At 36.5% G+C, this 21,055-nt stretch overlaps 2 pseudogenes; both read left to right on the forward strand.

Annotated features, from left to right (window-relative positions):
• The first annotated feature begins 2,383 nt into the window (after positions 1-2,383).
• LOC109679633 (olfactory receptor 52E4-like) lies at positions 2,384-3,280 on the forward strand (annotated as a pseudogene).
• Positions 3,281-15,846: 12,566 nt separating this feature from the next.
• LOC109679637 (olfactory receptor 52E5-like) lies at positions 15,847-16,809 on the forward strand (annotated as a pseudogene).
• The last annotated feature ends 4,246 nt before the right edge of the window (positions 16,810-21,055 follow it).

The raw sequence follows: 21,055 nt of genomic DNA on the forward strand, positions 1-21,055 counted from the left end.
TGCTTGAGTAGAGATGAATACCCATTCTCATCAACTTCCTTTGACCCGCCAAGGTTGGGAAGGTTGAAAGAATGAGGAAAAAACATAGTTCCTTTTAAATAGCAAAGTAGGATTATATTAGCATCAACAGAAACCCAGAGCTAAGTATAAATTCGTGACCTGGCACCACTCCTTCACTTGGCTTCTTCTGTGAAAACCTTCCTTCACACCTCCTCCATCTCATCTTTTAGCCAATCATGGTTTAATTATAAATAATGATCTTTAAAAGAAGTAAGTAGCTCATTTCAGCTACCAAATGGTTTTTATAGCATCTTGGGTTAAAAGAAACTAAAATATTAGGAGTCATTCATAGTGTAACTACTATTTTTAGTGTACTTTTTGAATTATTTCCTTGACATACACTGATCTTATTTAATGTGAAAATGATAACATTATTTAGATTTATTTCTCCCAAATTTATATGAAAAAAAAAACTGATCTGGAAAGTAAAGGAATTTGCCAAGGATCTCCATATAGTAAATGGCATAGCAAGATTTCAAACCACTTTTAATCTGAGTGGTTTCAAAGTCCAAACAAATTCTCTTAATATTCTACTAGAATGAGAGACAAAGATGCAGCTGAGTAAAAGGAAATCACAAGCAATGTGGTCTCAGCACTGCTGTGCATTGCCAGAGACGATCTCTGAACATTGTCATTTCAGGTTTTGAAGTGGTCTGTGGGACTGGAATCTTTGACAATGAGCTCCTCTAGACTATGGTGAACCTATTACTTTATCCTCCACAAAATCTTTTCAAATTATCGGCTACACACTGTCTGCCTATGCTGGTAGCACACAGCTATACCAGAGAGAAAGCAAGCCTTCTGTCCAAACCTTTGAGAGGGAAGGTGTACTGATGGTGATGGACTAAAGTAAAAGATTACTCCCTGGAAACTTTTGTCTGTGCTAGTAAAGGGTCCTGTTAAAAGCCACTGCCCTGAAAATGAGACTGATTCTGAACTTAAATCACACAACATCATTCTAGCTATTTCCTGAGATGTTTGCAACTCAAATTCCACAAACAACCGTCCTCTGATTTCTCAGCCTGGGATCTTTCCCTCAACACTGGCGAACTTTCCTCTTCCTCATACAAGGACTCTCCAGCTTCTGAAGGGTCAAAATATGCTTCCTTTCTGCTCATATAGGACAGTGGATTATTAACTCCTTTTCCTGGATGCCTTTACTATGCAAGAAGTACCAGGTAAAGTTAGAGGACAAATGATATGTTCAATGATGTACACAATAAAACATTCTCTTTCTCTCTCTTTCTCTCTCTCTCTCTCTCCCCCCCACACACACATGAGGGCACACACTGCTAACCAATACTCATATGTCAGTATTAGAAATATTAAAATTGAAATCTCCTTGTTTCTTGCCCTGAAGAGCAATTATTATGTCAGTATAAAATAAAGAAGTCAGGTTATGTTATTTTTTTTATAAAATTGTCCAATGTCCTGGGGACACAAATTATTAAAAGAAGGTAATTTTCTTTGTTATTTTCAAGGAATCAAGAAAGATTCCTTAACAAAAATATAATTTCAGTGTCAACAAAACTTGTTACATATTTGATCTTTTCATACCTGAAGCTAGACATGATTTTAGACATAAAATACAACTTTATGATATTTATTAGTGTTACATGTTGTAAGGAGGACAAACATAATTTGTCTCATAAGTATTTTTAGAAGAATTTCAGAATACTGTAGAATAAATAGGAGGCTGGGAATATGGATTTGGGAACCAAGGCTGTTCCATAAAATGAAGAAACATCAAAAATAGCAGTGTTCTCATAGAATGAACACACTGGTCAGAGTAGCAGAGTTAGAAATGAGGGAAATTCTAAGAACATCTCATTAATCTTCCTTATGTCATGTTGACTATACTAAACCCATGAGGCAAATCCCTAAATTTATACCAAATCAAAACACTAATGATGATATACAGAAGCAACTCTCATATAGATTTTGGAGTTTTTAGCATTAGACTACATTTTCAGGAACATTGGATATGGTAATTTCCCCAAAGTAATGGATGAAAGGAATGCTGTAAGATGTGAGTATACAGTACATCATGAAATGCTTCCATTTCTTTCACAGATCTTATGAATTTGAAAAAAACTGAAACTATGAACAATATTTCCCAGAATGGATCTCAAAACAAAACAACCCATATTGAACGATTTGATCAATTACCCTTAAAAAGAAGAGAATCCCTAATGTTTGTAAATGAACTACTTACGTATACATTCAGCTCTCTGATTGGTGTTTTCCATCTCTCCAGGACCTTGATAAGAGAAGATCTTGATGAAAATTACTTAACAGGAATTTATTGACACTTGCTAGAAGAATGCTTTCTATTAATAATACCCAGTTCCATCCTCCCTTTTTCATCCTTTTAGGAATACCAGGACTGGAAACTTTATATATCTGGATTGCTTTCCCATTCTGTACTATATAACTGATTTCTCTTGTGGGGAACATCACCATTCTCTTTGTGATCAAGACTGAATGCAGTCTCCATCAGCCCATGTTCTACTTTCTGGCCATTTTTTCTATGACCGATCTGGGCCTATCCACATCCACCATCCCCAAAATGCTGGGCATCTTCTGGTTCCATCTTCAAGAGATCATCTTTGGGGGCTTCCTTGCTCAGCTGTTCTTTATCCATATGTTTACAGGCATGGAGACTGTTTGCCTAGTGGTCATGACTTATTACTACTTTTTTGCCATCTGCAACGTTCTCCAGTACACCACAATCCTCACCAATAAAACCACCAGCCTCTTAGTCTCTATTGTTGAAAGAAATTTAATTCTTGTGCCCCATTTGTGTTTCTCATTCTGCGACTGTCTTTCTGTGGGCATTACATCATGCCTCACACATACTGTGAGCACATGGGTCTTGCCCAGTTGGCTTGTGCACCCATCAAGGTCAACATAATCTATGGGCTCATGGTAATTTCTAATATATTGTAGACATTGTCTTGATTGCCTCTTCCCAGGTGCTTATCCTTTGAGCTGTTTTCTGCCTTCCCTCACAAGATGCCCAGCGAAAAGCTCTCAATACTTGTGGTTCCCATGTCTGTGTCATACTGTGCTTTTACACACCAGCACTTTTTTCTTTTATGACACATCGCTTTGGCAGAAACATTCCCTGCTACATACATATTCTTTCGGCTAATCTATATGTGGTTCTCCAACATGCCCTTTACCTATCATTTATGGTGTCAGAACCAAGCAGATTTGAGAGTGGGTGGCAAAGATATTTGTGCAAAAAGAATAGTTCTATATAAAGCTTGTGTAAATCTGCCTACATATAATTCAAATATTAAAAAGCTGATCTTCTTTTAAATCTTTTATGGCACTAGACTATGGTTGTCAGATTTTTCATTTTGATTAGAAGTGGCTTAGTGTTGACAGATATCCTAAACTATCTTTATTACCCATTGTCCCCACCTCATTCCATGTATCTGGATAAAGGTTACTGAGACCATGCTGGAGGTAATAGTGGTTTTGGAGTAGACTCTCTTGCAGTAAGTTATGAGAATTCTCTCTATTTCTCCTTATATGTTCTCTTTAGGTAAGCATGAATCCTCAAAGATATTGATCTAATAATATTTTTGTAGATAAGGCTTAATCCTTTATTCAGTGGCAGTGTCTGAATTATAGCATCTATTCCACCCCAGCTTTCTATTATTTACAATAATTCCAAATTTTCTAGTATCCCAAATATCTATAATCTTTGATTTATTTTTATTTTAACGTGCTCTCATTCTTATTCTCACTATCATTCTTGCTCTCTTTCTTATTTCTGATTCCTTTTCTCTCTTTTTTTCTTTTCTTCTTCATTATTTCTCCATTAAACCAGGTCTTGGTGAATTGAGGAATTTGACAGACTACTGTGTAGGTATGAAGGAAATGCAATATTTTTTTAACATGGTACACTGTCATTTTAGATGTGAATAACAGTATGTGCCCCATGTCTAATTTCAATTTTATTTTATTTTAAATATTCCATTGTTTGATGTACCATTTACCTTCAGATACATAGCACTTCATAAAATTTAGAAAACAATATTGGGTTCATTCTATGGTTTAAACATAAGACAAGGTTCAAAGTATCTCTCTGATATCAAGCTCAAAATAATCTCAGAGTAATTTATTAATCCTCCAATATTTAGTCTCATTTACAAGCTCCAGATGTGGCTGGGGAATGTGGTTTGCTTTAAAATAGGTCAAAAGGGCACTAAACTGAAATTTGTGACTCTTGCATAGAAATAAGAAGTGCCCTCATGTCCTATATTTAACAACCGTTATCTAGGTCTATATGACAATACAAAACACTCAGAAGTACACCCAAGTAGATTAGTATAAAATAGGGGACAATAGATCCAAAATACAAAGAATGTTATCTCTTCAATTTCTGTGAATATTGGCAGTTCTTATTCTGAAACAATAGCTAAGCACAATTCCTGCCTTCTATAATACCTTGTGGCATTTCTTGTCTACATGAATGAATCATACTTTAACTTTTACACCCTAAATTTTATGAAAGCATTGCAAATTTATTTTCTTATGGATTCCCAATGTATTTCCAGTGGTAAAATTGGAAATTCATTAAAACCTGATCTATCCCTTTTATCTTACAAATAAAAAGACAGAGGCCCAAAGAAACACAAACACTTGTGTGTACATAAAATGTACAAAGTGGACCCATCTTTATCATTGTTCTCATGTAACAAGGGAAAGAAGATCACCCAGTAAATTCTCTTGACAAAAATCTTAACTCTTATGATTTAAGTAGAAAATATTTTGTGTGTGTGTGTGTGTGTGTGTGTGTGTGTGTGTGTACCTCCAACATGGGTCACAGGTAAAGGTGGCTTAAAAAGAGGAGATGAAGAATAGCCTATGGTTGGTGTTGATAATTAGAAAAGACTACAGAAACTTCAAGTATCAGTGCAAGTAGAATAGTACTAGTGAGTAAATTTGGTCCAGTTTTTATTACTGTACTGTCAATGATATCTGTACCACACCTAAACATGATAAATAAAAACAAACTCTATTCTTCTACCCATGGTATTAAAGGGTCAGTGGCATGTATAAGGCAATTTCCTGTTTAAATATATTTGTGGGAGTGGGAAAATTCAACTATCATCATGACAGCATGCCCAGTGTGGTTGGAGTACACAGCAATTCTGACTCTGAAATGGTTCATGACCAAATGCAGTACAAGCTTAGACCTAGCTGAACAAAGCTGCTGTCCTAGGATTCCTTGTCAAGGAAATACTGTGCTTTGGAGTAGTCACCTCAAAAGTTTCTAAGTCCATTTATGATGCATGGGCTCAGCAAGGCTCATGTGCAAGGTGCCCTGAGCCTGGACAAAACATGTATAGCTCTGATTCTCTTCTTCAGAGAACTCTGTCACTTTCTTCTTCCTACACCCACCAAAGTCAGCCATTTTTCTTAAAGCTCTGTGGACCATGCCTGGATGGTCCTGGGATCCCACAGCTAGGAACAAAGAGTAGTTTGGTGAAGAGACAAAACTCCCTGTATAGTTTTCTTTCATAAAATTCCATTAATTGAGGCCATCACACTAGAAGGTTGCTGTCAAAATGATTTGAGATGATTATCATGCATGTCAGAAATAAGATACATTTTTGACTCTGATTTTCCAAAGGCCTACTGCTGAATCTTAAGTTCAAGCAATGTGCTACAGCTATATGGCAGTTCTCATTCATTCCGGTTCAAATGCTCATGCTATCTTCTATTATATCACAGTATTAGAAATATCTTTAAGATAATTGGGATGTCACAAGAGAGACAACGCTACTCAGAAGTCAATAGGCAAGGCAAAATTTACTTCTGCAGAAGGGTGCACCACACCAGGAAGTCTGGGAAGTATGCACACTGGGCAGCAAGTCCTCAGGGGTTTTATCTGATGCCAAGCTGTCCCTCTCCTACCCCTAGATTTAGCAGGCTTTGGGCTCACAGACTACGTGGTTGGCTAATTAGAAAGGGACCTGGTTAGGAGGGGGTCTTGGGAACAAAAAAGTTTAAAAGTTCAGAGAAGAAATAACAATTTTCAGTTATCAGCTTCCAGAAATAGGGCATCTAGCGGAATTCTTGCCCCAGTTCATCTGAGGATAACAACTGTTTGTTCTTAACAGAAAGTTTTATCACATTAAACAGAGTTCATGAAGTAAGCATATGGGAGGAGAGTTAGTGAGACTAACATTTGTAATACCAGTGATTACTGATTAAATCCTTTGACAGAAAAAGACCCAACCAAAGTTGATTTTCAAAACAGAAATATCCTGCAATAATTAGTAAAGAATAATACTTTGAAGGAAAATATATAAAATATTGACCTTCAAGTTTTTATTCAGAATTTTCCTTCTTTGCTTCATTTATGGCAGCAAGTGTGCATGCTACACAGTCCTGGGCACTTGGAAAATGTACTGCAGTGATAAGTAACCTCCTTTGCTCTGAGGCATCTGGTTGACTTCAGAAAATAGAAAGTACCAACAGGAGGGTAGCAGGAGAACGCAGTCATGATACTTGTTCTGGTTCCTACCTGCTCCATCACTGTGTGTCACTATGGGCTTTGTGAGCTCCTCACAGTAAATCTTAGTTTAGACAAGTTTCTCCACCACACTCTCTGGGTTTCTAGATTCTAGGAACCCCTTCTCCTCTTTGGGATGATTAGTTATAAACATCTCTACAAACACTATCCCTATTGTCCTTTTTGGGTTCACTGAACTGCCTATATTCTTGGATAAATTTGATGAAAAAGAGGGTGGGATGGGATTTGAGTTGAACAGTACTAAAATACATTGTGCTGAAATACATTGTGTCTATTTATAAAGATGGCACAAGGAAACCAACTGAAAGCTGTTGAAAAATAAGGGAAGGAACAGGGAAAAGAGAGAGCAGTAGAGGTGGTTAAGCTGATCAATGTACAGTATACAAATGTGTGAAATGCCATGGTGACACATCTTTATAGAATTATTATATTATTAAAAGAAAGTTTAAGGGGCCCACTTGAGTTTGGCAATTATTTTTCTATTAAAACAGCCTGTATATTCCTCTATTTAAATTTTATACTTAATTTTACTTTGAATAATAAAATGTATAATATATGATATTATATATACATAAATAAAATTTTACTGGTTCTTATTGTTTACACTGACAAAGGCTTGGTGGTACTGGGGTTTGAACTCAGGGCCTCACACTTGCTAGGCAGGTGCTCTACCACTTGAGCCACTCCTCCAGTCCTAATCTTTGAACTCCAATTTCTTAAAGTTTTTGAACTGCACAATGGAGTATTATTCAACAATAAAGAAAAACAAATCATGTTGTTTTCAGGAAAGTTAGAACTGGAGACCATAAAATAAAGTGAAATAAGCCAGACTCAGAAAGACAAGTATCACATGTTTTCTCTCATATGTGGAATCTAGGGAGAAAAATGAGATCATAAAAGTAGAAGAAGGAATATTTAGAAAAAGGAAGTGTATCAGGGAAGGGGGGATAAATGAGGTTAATTGGGGTGAACATGCTCAAAATATTCTATATTCACGTATGATAATATCATGATGAAACCCAATAGTTTGCACAATTAATATATGCTAATGAAAAACTGAAAAAGAAAAAACTCATTGCCTTTGTAATTTAATGATTTGTCTTTAAAATGCCAGGGCTGGGACATGACTCAAGTGGTGCAGTGCTTGCTTGGCATGCAAAAGCCCTGGGCTCAATCCACAGTAAATTACCAAAAAAAAATGGCAGTCATTAAAAAAGTCACCAACATTTTGTCCTACCCTTTTTATCATAAAATAAGTCAAAGCTTTTTGAAGAGAAATCAAATTTAACCTAGGATCTACACAAATGAAGATAAGATTAACCTAAAATAACTTGAAAACTTGCAGTTAGGGTGATAAGTCACAGGAGAACTTCCATTATTTGTTTTAAAAATGTACTTGCTTGAACACTAAATTTCCATATTCATCAAATATAGAAAGCAAGATTTTGTTGATTTAACTTGCATTTATTTATGAACCAATTGTTAATGTTGTGCAATTCATAGCAGGAACTCAATAAATAGAGATTAATCTGGGAACATTGACTTGGCATATGTGTATTACTGACATCTAGTGGTCAGACTAAGCACATTCCTGGATAAATTAAATGAGAATCCTGGTAAATTAAAAAAGTAACTGCCCATCTTTTCTATCTGTTTGGTTGGTTGGTTATCAAATATCAATAAGTTCTATTTCAAATAAATAGTAAGTATATTGTTTATTTTAATAATAATTTGGATCTATTTTCAAACACTGTGCTATACTAGCCAAGTGCATAATTTCATTTCATTGTGAAAAAAAACATGTGACATGTGTATTGTCATTTTTATCACCCCTGTGAATCTATAAGGAAGAGAATGAGGCTCAAAGATGTTAAGAAAGGTTTTTATCAGCTATTAAATTATAAGAAATGGAGTAAAAGTTAAGTTTACTAACTCCTAAGTGTTAACTCTGGCAATAATGCTGTTGAAAAATTATAATAATGATTATTTATCAACCAACTTTTAACAAATAGTTGCTGAGCATTTTCTAGGCACTATCCTATTACATCATTACACCAATCCTACTAGTTGACATAATTATTTCTTGTTTTCTATGTGAGAAAACCAAGACTTGGAATGCACATTAAAGTATCCAAAGTCAAGATAATATAGGTGGATCGAAAGCCATGTCCTAACCTATATATTAAACTTCTTTCCTTTACAAAATATATTTTACATTAATTAATAAATTTTAGAGTGTGACACTAAATGCTCACAAAATCATGTAATTCTTATCATTGATGTAGCTCATTGTTTGTAAAACTGAATAGAATCATGTCTCTGCCACTCATTAATGTATGTGTATTTCTGAGATAACCAAGGAAATGCTGAGGTTTTCCTATAGTGCTCTTTTCCTGACTTCACTGCCCCTTTGTCAAATATAACTGTTCACTTAGTGCCATAGTAATATTTAAAGTGCTGGTGTGAGGCTCTATGACTCTGAGTACCTGGCCTCCTAGGACCTGTTCAGGGAAGAGTACTCACAGGAGGATGCAGACACCGGGCAACTAGAAGTTGCCTTGGACCAGAACAAAGAGATTCAGCCTCAAGGATATGGAAATTTTCTGATTCAAATCCAAGGTTCAGGGACAAAGCCAACTGTGTTGAGTCTTCTCCCAGGGGACTAGAGTTGTTGTGTAATTCCTTGGCCCTTGGCCCTGACTATTGAGATCTCAGTCATATGCCAGTGCAGTCTGTTGCATCCAGTCCTTCACAGACGACCTCCGATTATGAGCAGAGGTAGGTGAGTCAGTTCTGGGTTATTTTGAAAGAGGGACCCAAGGACAGTAATTGAGCTCCAGTAACCCAGCTAGAATCTCTGTAGATAGATGGATGCATCACCAAGATATGTGTGTGTATATATACGTGTGTGTGTGTGTGTGTATGAGTGTGTGTGTATATACACACACAAAGAGAGAGAGAGAGAGAGAGAGAGAGAGAGAAGATGTTTTGAGAATAATCTGGCTTCACTGTTGCAAATCAGACACTAAACACAAAAGCACACAGTTAAACCACCCTAGTCACAAATAAACAAACCAGTTTCACAAATGCAATAGCACATATGTAGGCATGAGTATATGAACAAAGAATGTTGTATGCAAACATGAGGGAAATACACATGGTGATTTATCAGCTGGCACATACAAAGTCTGTCCTTTCCAATGTCCTTCATTTTGTCATCTCAGAAGAGAAGTTTTGAGTAATTAGTCAGGCCGATGGAAAGGTAACTCTGTATGTCCAAAAATGGGGGAAAGATGGGTTGAAAGACAAGAAGTCTAAGATCCTGGGTAAAGAATCTATTGAATATTCTACCTCAAACATGGTAACCAGTCACTGATAAAAGCTCATCAGAGCTTGATATAAAAAGAGGGATTCAGAAAGGGAAAGAGAGAGGGTTTTGGTGGAGAAAACCTTAGATAATATATACAAAAGTGCTCATTAAACAAAAACATGTTAAATACATTAATCATAAGGTGATGAAAGTGGTTTCCAGGAGAGGCAGTGAAACAAACAATTTCTGCTGGTATTGGTTAAGCTTATTGACCAGCACATTCTGGATTTGAATTATTTACAACACGAAGCCCTTTTAGAAAGTTTCCTACAAAGAATACCAAAACATGGGAGTATTACAATGACAGTAGAAATGTTCTTTGAGGCCAGGAAGCAAAATATTGCATTGCTAGCATTTAAGCCGTATGAATTTGAGGCCTTTTCTGACTGAATGGTTTCTGTTTACCTGCATTTGGACCAGTACCTACGACTATGTAAGCACTGTATAAATATTTGTAAAATGAGTTAAGGGATTAATAAATGGGAATGGGAAACTCTGTGGTATAGCAGATGAAGACAGAGAATGAGACTAAATTTGCAAATAATTCTGGATAAAGGTCATCAGTAGCAGTTAGAACATGGAAAAATCTCCAAGACATTACAATTTTGACACATGAGTGTATATTGTGTATTGCAAGAATAGTATAATAAGCAGGTCCACATGAAATACTTCCCCAAAACCTATCCTGAGGCCATCTTTTTTTCCCCTAAGGGCCTTCTTCAGGTGCCAAAAGAGAACTTCTCAAAGTATACATACCCTCAGATACACTGCTTTAGTACCACAAGCCCCGCTCTCTTCTTTTAGGATGCAAATCAGTTCTTCTCAGTCTCATTTTATAAATGTGATTGTATTGATCCCTCAAATGTTTTTCAAGGATGAAAAATATTGAGGCTGGGTGTGACTCAAGTGGTAGAACAATGCCCTAGTGAGCATGAGGCCCAGAATTCAAACCCCAGTACCATCTACATAAATAAAATTTTAAAGGTTTTTAATAAAGGAAAAAAATCAAAGATCATTGGTATAAAGTAACAAATTAGGGAAAAAGTTAAGATAAAAGATGCCTTGTTAACACAGTAATTGCAAAGGGAAAGAAAAATTCATTTAACAACTATTTCTGAGAATTAACCATACAAAACAATTTTAAAATTTCTGGTCAATCTCCATCACTAGCAGTATGGAACAAGATACCATCATCCTCCATCTGCAAACAGTGACAACCTTCTAACTGATCCAGATGCAATTGCACTTGCTATCTTTAATAGGCTTTGACAGTGCAAACATAGTGATGGTTGTGAATTGCAAATCAGAAAAAAACTTAAAATCCTACAGTCTCTTTCCATTGTTTCTAAGACAAAAATAAAACACCTTAAAATTAACCAGAAGAGCCTATATGATCTTTTATGGCTTCTGTCTCATCTCATCTACCCTGTACTTTCTTTTTAAACCCTGGTCATACTGACATTTCACTCCCTCATATTTGCTATGCCATTTTCCCACAGACCAGTCTTGCACACCCTGGTCCACTAACTAGACATGTTCTTCTCCCCTGAAACCCTTCTATTTAGGAATTCTCATCCTTTAATTGTCAATTGACTTAATACCTCTTCCAAAACCCATTCCCAGTAAACCCTTACTAGGTTAGTAAGCTTTTTGTGTACGATAACTACTCTATGTAACTCAGTTGCTCTTCACATTTATTTAAGGTATGGGATTAATGTTTGTCTCCCTCAGTAGTCTATTTGACAATGAGTGAAGGACCAGGAGTTTATTTTGTCTCTTTAACACCTTGAACACCAGTTCTAGCTATGAAATGGTCACTAATGATATTAAGTGTGCTTGAGTGGAAAACTGACAGGAATTGAGGAGGATTTGAACTCAAAAGTGAGGGAATATAATCAGAAAACTATTTATGACATCTTGAAGCCTTGTTTCTTGAATAGTGTGTGTATAACATCATTAATGAGAATTAAGAAAATAGAGAAAGAAATGGTTCCAGAGTGGAGTGGATCAACTCAGAACAGACCTTATTAAATGAGATATGCCTCAGTTACATCTGTAGACATTTTGTAAGCAGTTGGAAATATATAGATAAAACATTGGGGAAGAACTTTTCTAGAAACAGATATTTGAGAATCAGTAGGAAAACAATGTGACACTTGCAGTCAGGAAGTGAAATCAATCACATACTTGTGAGGCATACTACATGAGTAGAAGCTGTGGTCCAGGATAGACTTAAAGACAAACTGAAAGACAACAAGGAGTAAAAAAAACTTCAAAGAGCATGTAAGGATTAGAAGAAAAATAGGATAGAGAAGTATCTCTTAATCCAAGACAGAAGAGCACTTCATGGAGATGAGAAGGATACTAACAGTTTGGTTCCTGGATTGTAGTTAAATTGACTTGAAACCCTCAATTTCTACTGTCCAGACAATAGAAAGAATGCAAAAAGGTTGAAGTCTACTTTGACCACAAGGGGGAGATGATAAAACTGTAAAATAAGTTAGGATTGGAATCTTCACTGTCATTTTACAAAATACCAACTTTTTTCACCAGAACTTTGGGTAATTACTGCAAATTTTCTTCTTGTGGTTCAGGAGTCACCAAACATTTTCCATAAAGGGAGAAAGAGTACATGTTTTCAGCTTTCCCAGTCATCATGTGTCACTCACAGATACCTCTGCATGTAGAATAAATGCAATAATAGACAATATGTAAATGAATGAGAATTATTGTGTTCAGATGAAACTTTACTTACTAAAACAAATGTTGGGTTCAGGATACAATACAAATATACTTGGAAATGTCATAATGAAACTCTCCGTATAGATATCTTAAACACATATGGGGCCAAATTGGGTCCATGGACCATAGTTGTCCCCAAAAGGTGGAGATTTCACTTGCTTCCATAATGTAACTGATTAAAAATTTACTTTGCATATTCAACAACAAAGAAAGGAAATCTTAGAATTTGGGTATAGAAATAATTTTTCTCACTGATAAGAGAATAACTACAAATATTTCAATTGTTGAGTTTAATTCTGATAAGATTACTGAGGTTATTGTGATTGGTTTGTTGTGACAATGTTAGTGGACAAATTCAAATTCAAATCAGTTTAAAACTTTAGGTGAACAATACAATACTCCAGAGCTAATAATTCATAGGGTATTATTCTTGTAATAAGTATAGTCTTAAAGTTTAAAAAACAACCATTGTAACGGAAATTGCGTGTCTCAAAAAAGGTCCTGGAAACATGTTGCACAAGAAGCAATGAAAATATAAAATTAATCATAAAGCTCTCTCTCTCTCTCTCTCTTTCTCCTTCTCTCATTCTCTCTGTCTCTCTCTGTCTCTCTCTCTCTCTCTCTTCTCTCTCTCTCTTGAATAAGAAATTATTCAAACTTTACAAATCCTTGGAAACATGTTGCATGTTAATAGCGATACAAAATGCTTTGTATGATAAATAAAATAATTTAAAGACAGCAAGTGCCAAGTGGAGTGAAAAGAGATGGGCCAGGGAAATATTTCTGCCTCTCTTCCTCATCAACAGTGATAACTATGATGATGTTACAGTTACTTAAAATCCATATTGCAGAGCAGAGTGAGCACACCACAAGTCTATAAGTTCCAGTTGTCAAAATAGCTCCATATAATATACTGATTAGGTGATCAGAATTGTTACCCTCAGTTTACACACTAAAAAAATGGCCGAATAAGCTGGGCATTGTGGTTCATTTATGTAATTCTGGCTACTCAAGAGGCAGAGATCAGTAGGATCACGATTTGAGTCTAGCCTAGGCACAAAATTAGCAAAACCAAATCTCAACCAACAAGCTGGCCATGGGAGTTGTACGCTGTTATCCCAGTTATGCAAGAGGCATGGATAGAAGGACCATGGTCCCAGGTCAGCCTCAGACAAAAAAGAGAGATGGTATCTGAAAAATAACTAAAGAAAAAGGACTGGGGCATGACTCAATGGGCAAAGTACCTGCCTAGCAAGAGTGATGTCTTGAGAAGAAAATGTAATATCACCAAAAAATTACTGATTAAAAGCAGCAACTATTGAGTCATATATATGGATACATACATATATTCATGTACATATGTTCAAATAGTAATATATATGTAAATATATACTCCCTTGGCCTGAGCCTCATTTATCTCCTTTATAAATGGGGACAGAAGCACCAATTTCATATCTTTTAATCTTTATTTAAAGTAATATTTTAAAGGGCTGAAAATGTTTCTGACACTTCTGGCTATACTTTTCCCCAAACAAAAACTTAATTGATTATCATTTTTAGTAGAAAGTGAAGTTAAAAGAATTGCCTGGTATAATGGCTGCTGAGGCAAGTAACAGAGCTGAATAGAAAGGTGACTCTCACAAAGGGTCATTGGTGGTGAAAGGTACTGATAGTGACTTTCATATGATCAGACACCATAAGGAGAAAAAGAATGGACTAATACAACTCGGGGAAAGAACAAATCATAAAGTAGCTTCTTCTTCTTTGGCAGTCATGGCACATATTTACAAGTGACTCCACAGTCAATATATGCATATGCTAATCAAAATGGCAAATGCCATTTTACTTCTAGAGCAGTCCTTGCAGCCTGTGTTATAGTCAAGTCATAACCTTAAAAAATTTCATACCAACATATTAAAATTCATTGCTTCCTAGCAGCATGAGGGCAAGATGACACATGGTAGTGGTATAAATGTGTTACTGTCTATACCCAATAAGCCAAACTTCTGTCTGTATCCCACTCATGGCCCTGAACCTATCACAAAATATACCCTTTGAAGTTTCTAATCACGTCCTGTCTCATTTGCATACCCCCTGCCATGTTACAAATAGCATCTATTCCATAGTGGCACTTACAGAACTACAACAAAAGGTACTATATTTAATGGTTACAGTAAACTAGACTACAAACAACTTAGACATACTATCATCCATTACTATTTTAGAGAATCTAGTATCTACAACATTAATACAAACTGCACTGTTGATAAGTTGAGACAAGTGTCTGGCCTTGGGATTGAGCTGCATCTTTTAAAAATATACTAATACTGGCACTGCCAGTTTCTGAGTAGCAGGAAGCTGTTGTCTGTTAATATAATGCTGCATGAAAAAAGTAAGAAAATCATAAATCACACAGGCTCTAAAAGACATGGGAGCATCCTGTGTTTTCTGTTTAAATAAGGACCATAATATAGTGAATGATGGGATTTGTTTAGTTCTAGGAAGGAAAAATTGTTTTCCTAGAATTATGTAATAATCTCCAACTGTTTCTAAATTTCTTAATTCTATCCTATAGATCAGATCCAATGATCAGACATCTAAACCTCCACCGTGGATGGGTTCCACCCATACAGCATATTCTTAATTTCCCAGGTTTGCTTTCCAAGGATGCACAATCATTCTGCCAACACAAGACTGGTTGAGACATCATCTCCCAACTCCAGTCCAGTTAGGTTTTACACACACACACGCACACACTCTTCATCATAGCTATGCTTTACTTCCTGCCTATCAAATAAAAGTAACAATAAATAATTTCTACTTTAATATCATATGTAAGTTCTTCTTAGAGCCAGACATGAGAAGTATGACACTATTGTAAAATAGAAATTCTCTGCATGCTTTTCTATAATTGTGAAGTGAATATTTCGAAGTGAAAGTGACTGTTTAACTGTGCCTCACGTTCTCTTTCTAGGCCTCCTCTGCGTATTATGGGATTAAAGAATGGATTTTCTATTTCTCCAAGAAATAAGCAACATGCTATGAACGAAGTTAGGGTCTTTCATGTGAAGAAAGAAAACTCCTGTAAGAAACGTGGCTGTAACCTGTTCCTGCTGATATGCTTCCTACCAAAACTACACAGTTCCACTCCTCCTCTTTTTTTCTGATGGGGATCCCAGGACTGGAAGACATGGGAATCTGGATCGGCATCCCCTTCTTTGCAGTGTACCTAATAGCCCTCCTGGGGAACATCATAATCGTGTTTGTAGTTCAGACTGAACGCAGCCTCCACCAACCCATGTTTTACTTCCTGACCATGTTGGCCTGCACTAATTTAGGCTTATCCACAGCCCCCAGATGCTAGGTATTTTCTGGCTCAGTCTCAGGGAGATCATGTTTGGGGACTGCATCACACAGATGTACACCATCCACATGTGCACTGGCCTGAAGTCTGTGGTGCTGACAGTCATGGCCATAGAGCGCTATATCGCCATCTGTAACCCACTGAGGTATAGCATGATCCTCACCAACAAGGTTATAGCCATTCTGGGCATAGTTGCCATAGTCAGGACTTTGGTGTTTGTGACTCCACTCATATTTCTCATCCTGAGATTGCCTTTCTGTGGTGTCCGAAATAGCCCCCACACCTGTTGTGAACACATGGGTTTAGCAAAATTAGCTTGTGCCAATGTTAGGATCAATGTTATTTATGGTTTGATTGTTTTTTCAGTGGGATATCGACCTTTCTATAATTGGATTTTCCTATGTGCAAATTCTTCAAGCAGTCTTCCATCTCCCGTCCTGGGATGCCCGGCTCAAAGCACTCAGCACATGTGGCTCCCATGTGTGCGTCATGCTGGCCTTCTATCTGCCAGCCCTGTTTTCCTTCATGACACACCGCTTTGGCCACAACATCTCTCATTACATTCACATACTTCTGGCTAATCTCTATGTGGTTGTGCCCTGTTATCCATGGGGTCAGAAAAAGACAGATAGGAGAACAAATGCTAAGGATGGTAACCCTAAAAGATACTGACATCTAGCTCCAAGAGGATCTTCTGACAGTTCAGTAAGACAGTAATGAGATCAGACCATAAATAAACACTGGAAACATTTTTGTTTAACTCCTCTAGCAGTCCCAGAAAAGCCAATCCCATTATATAATCCTCTATGGCTGATATTTTCCATATACCCCATTGGAAGGCAGTGTCTCTACTTTAGTCCATAGAAAGTCCAAAAATACTCAATTTTTTGGTGGCACTGAGGTTTTGAACTCAGACCTCATGCTTGTTAGGCAAGCACTATACTACTTGAACTATACCTCCAGCCCTTTTTTCTATATTTACTTTTTAGTTAGGAATTTGCATTTTTTTTTCCTGAGCTGAGCTAAAGTCAGGATCCTCCTGCTGTCTGCCTTCAGCCTAACTGAGATTAAAAGCATGTACCACCATACCTAACACATTTGTTAACAAGGGTCGTCACTAACTTTTGCAGGGACTGGCCTTGAACTGTGGTTGTCATCCCCAGAATCTGGGATTACATCTGTGAGCCACTGCACCAGGCCCTTAAAATGCTCATATTTAAACTACAAAAATTCTTATTTATTTATTTATTATTTCTGTTGTCATGAAAACTAACAGATTCTTCAAGGGAGACAAAGGGTTTGCAAAAAGCTGTTGCCTCAACAACTACCTAGATTAATGTCTGTCAACATTCAGATCCTCTCCACTCACACATCAGAAACTCAAGTTTATGACTTTAAAAATGATGTGGAATTTCATGAAAGCCATACAGGATATAGTGGCAAGAGAAATTAACAAGGAGACATAAAATAAACATTTAAGATCAGGCTCTGGCTTTATCTGGAAGTTTGACTTGAGAATTACACTTAAAACTCTTTGAAGCCTGGCATGGTGTCACACCAGCACTCAAGTTGTAGGGTAAAGAGAATCATGCATTTGAGGCCTACCTGGGCTACACAGTGAAATACTGTCTCAGAAAAACAAACAAATGGAAAAACTCTTTAAGCTTCAATACTCCTGCCCATAGAGTGCTATAATGCAACATTAATTAGGCAATGTGAACACAAAAAGACTGTTGTAAACCTTTGCATCTTGTAAATAAAGCATTTGCAATTAAATGTTGCCAATCATAGTAACCCTACTGTGCTATAGGACATTCAAAGTTATTCCTCCTATCCAAGCATACCCTTATACTTTGTAATTATCCTCTCCCCATCTCCCCCTACCCTCCAAACTATCCCAGCCTCTGCTAACCAGTAGTCTACTGTCTACTTCTATTAGGTCAACTTTTATATCTTGCACACATAAGTGTGCCTGACTTATTTCACTTAATATAATGTCTTCCAGCTCTTTTATTTTGCTGCAAATGATAGAATTCTATTATTTTATGGAAAAATAATATTCCATTGTGTGTATACTTCATTTGCTTTATCCATTCATTTATCAATGCACATCACAGTTGATTCCATACTTTGAATATTGATGTACTATTTTCTTTTCCCTTGGCCATATACCTAATAGTGGAAATACTGAATCATATGGTAATTCTATTTCTAGTTTGACGAGGAACTTCCATACTGTTTTCCATAATGCTATGCTAATTTACATCCTCACAAACACTGCATGATATTTTCCCATTCTCTATATCCTCTCCTATATTTATTTTTTGTTCTTTTGTTAACAGTCATTCTAATTGAGCTGAGATGATAGTTCATTGTGGGTTTTACTTGCAAAAATATTTTAATTAAGTTTATATTTATTACCAAACCAAATGAAAATAGACGGAAAGATTTTGGGGTGTCTGACTTGAAAAGTTAACCACATAATATGTATTATAAAATTGACTTTGAGGGAAATAGAATAATTTCCAAGAGATAGGTAAAAGTCCACAAGAAACAAGTCTGGGTTATAATCAAAGGTACACAGATAGCTATGTTTAATAAGATGCTAAGAACAAACAAAATTATTTTTTAAAAAATGAGCTGAAAACCAATGATTATTTGTATAAGTGCTGCAAACAGTGACACTGATTTGAGATCAAACTGGTGCTGACATGGTAATTCTATATAACTGGCTTCAAGGTGAGTAGCAGCAGACATTAAGTCATTTATTGTTTGCAAATGTTTTCATTAGAAAAACACTTAGGTCAATTTTATAGCGTTAGTAATTATAACATTACAAGAACTACCAAATGCTTTCCTAACATTCCTATTCTTCACAACAAATATACAAAGTAGCAAAACAAGATTCAGATAAAGTAACCAGTTCTTTAAGTGGCAGATATGGGACTTGAATACTGTCCTGTCTCACCTCCAGCCTTGGCCCTTGGACATAGGGTGGGGAATAGTTAGAAAAATTCTTTACCATAAGACCAACATATCTTTCACCAGCCAAGCACTGCATAGTAAATTATGAAGAAGTAAGTTATGAGCAATTTTTGACATTTTTTTATTAAAAATGTTACAAGAATGGAGTATCTTGAAAAATTTCACTCAGATCTATTCATCATAGATACTGCAAAATGAGGAAGCTTCTCTAAATGTATTCTAAGTACTGTGAACTTGAAGAGGAAGATAGCCTTGAAACAGGGTTGTAAAACAGGGTAAACTGTCAATTAAAAGCTATAACCTCGGACAAAGCTGTGAGGAATTGCCCATTAGAGCCATGCAAAAGTTTGGGACCAAGATGAAAGGGACCATGCAGAGATAAGCACCCATTCCTGCCTTCCTTTGTCTCCACTTGTAAATAAACTTTACAAAGCAGGCCTCCCCTGCTGCTCTTATCTAAACCTTAGGTCTCTAACCCACTACTAGCCCTACTTTATGGGAGAGCACATTCCTTGTAACCTGATACCCTGCACTGCCTTTTAAATATCCTGTGAATCCTTTGTTCAGGGCTCAGACACTGGTACACGTCTGGGCCCACTAGCGTAAAAATTAAAATCTGAGTTCTCCACTCCTCCGAGTGTTGCTTGGTTTCTCCTCTGACAATATTGCCACAACAAACTATCAGTGTTGGTGGGCACATGATTGGTTTTAATGTATTATGCACACTTTTTATCAATACTTTTCTGGAAAACAAGAATTTGGTACTCACTAACATTTGGCTTTTAACCTTCTTGCCCTAAGGTTTTGTCTTCATATTATTACATTGATTTCATATATTTCATATCTTATATTGCTTTCTATTAATTATGTATTTTTATTTCCTAAGTTTCAAACCCTACCCATTCAAAGTTGTCTGAAACTCCGTAAGTTTCTAGGGCAATAATGCCTCCACTTTGGGAAACACAGGACATAAAGACCTAAGAGGAAAGCTTTCTCCCCCAAGAATAAGAAAATGCTGGACTCCTGACTTCCCAGCCTCTTCAGGGCCAATAGGGCTGTCTTTCCCTGGGGAACCAGAGAAAACTAAGCTCTAACATAAATTGTCCTCTCTGAAAGGCAGATGTAGAGTAGTCAGACAGATTCAGAAATATCCCTGCCTAGTAGAGGTCACTATCTACACCAGTAAGTTTGGCCCCATTGGCAAATGAGGAATACCAAACCATTCCTATCATAGTAGACATCTACCTAGAGCAGGGTTTGCAACTGGAAAAGCTGTGCAGTTGATGTATGAGGATTGTGGTTTGACAGGAAGTAGAGAAGAGCCCTTGAAAGAAATGGCATAACTCTGTGCCCAAACTATTGTGCTCTATGGGGATCTGATGTAGTGTACCATGTAAGAGATGTCTTGAGAAGCATTCATTGAGCCTTTTGGAGAGAATGAGGGAAAATGTAGATGTGGAAGGCAAGATTTGTGAGATTCCTAATCATTCTGCCTTAATCATAATTTTTTCTTTAGAAATTTTCACTAGTGATCTGAGCATGGTAGCACACACACAGCTTCTCAGAATATGAAGGTAGGAAGATTGTGGTCTGAGGCTGGCTTTAAGCAAAAGCATAAGACATTATTTGAAAAATAAAAACTAAAGAAAAAAAGGGGTGGGGGACATGAATTAAGTGGTAGAACACCTGCCTATCAAGCACAAGTCTCTGAATTCAACTATTAATAACACAAAAAGAAAAAAAATCTCCCTCAATCTACTTCTTACTTTCTTTCTCATTCTCTAAAAGTATTCACTCCTCTTTCCTGTCTCTGTCCTCTCTATTCTAAGTTTAGTCTTTTTTGCTTTCATTTAGTTTTATCTTTTTCCATCTTCTCACCACCAAATATTTCTTTAGACACATATGCTTCTCTTCTCCCCAGTTTTCCCATGTTTTCTCTCTGTTTTCCACTTATTCAGTCCAGATTCACCCCACTGTG

The sequence above is a fragment of the Castor canadensis genome, chromosome 1 (assembly GCF_047511655.1).
Source record: "Castor canadensis chromosome 1, mCasCan1.hap1v2, whole genome shotgun sequence".
Lineage (NCBI taxonomy): Eukaryota > Metazoa > Chordata > Mammalia > Rodentia > Castoridae > Castor > Castor canadensis.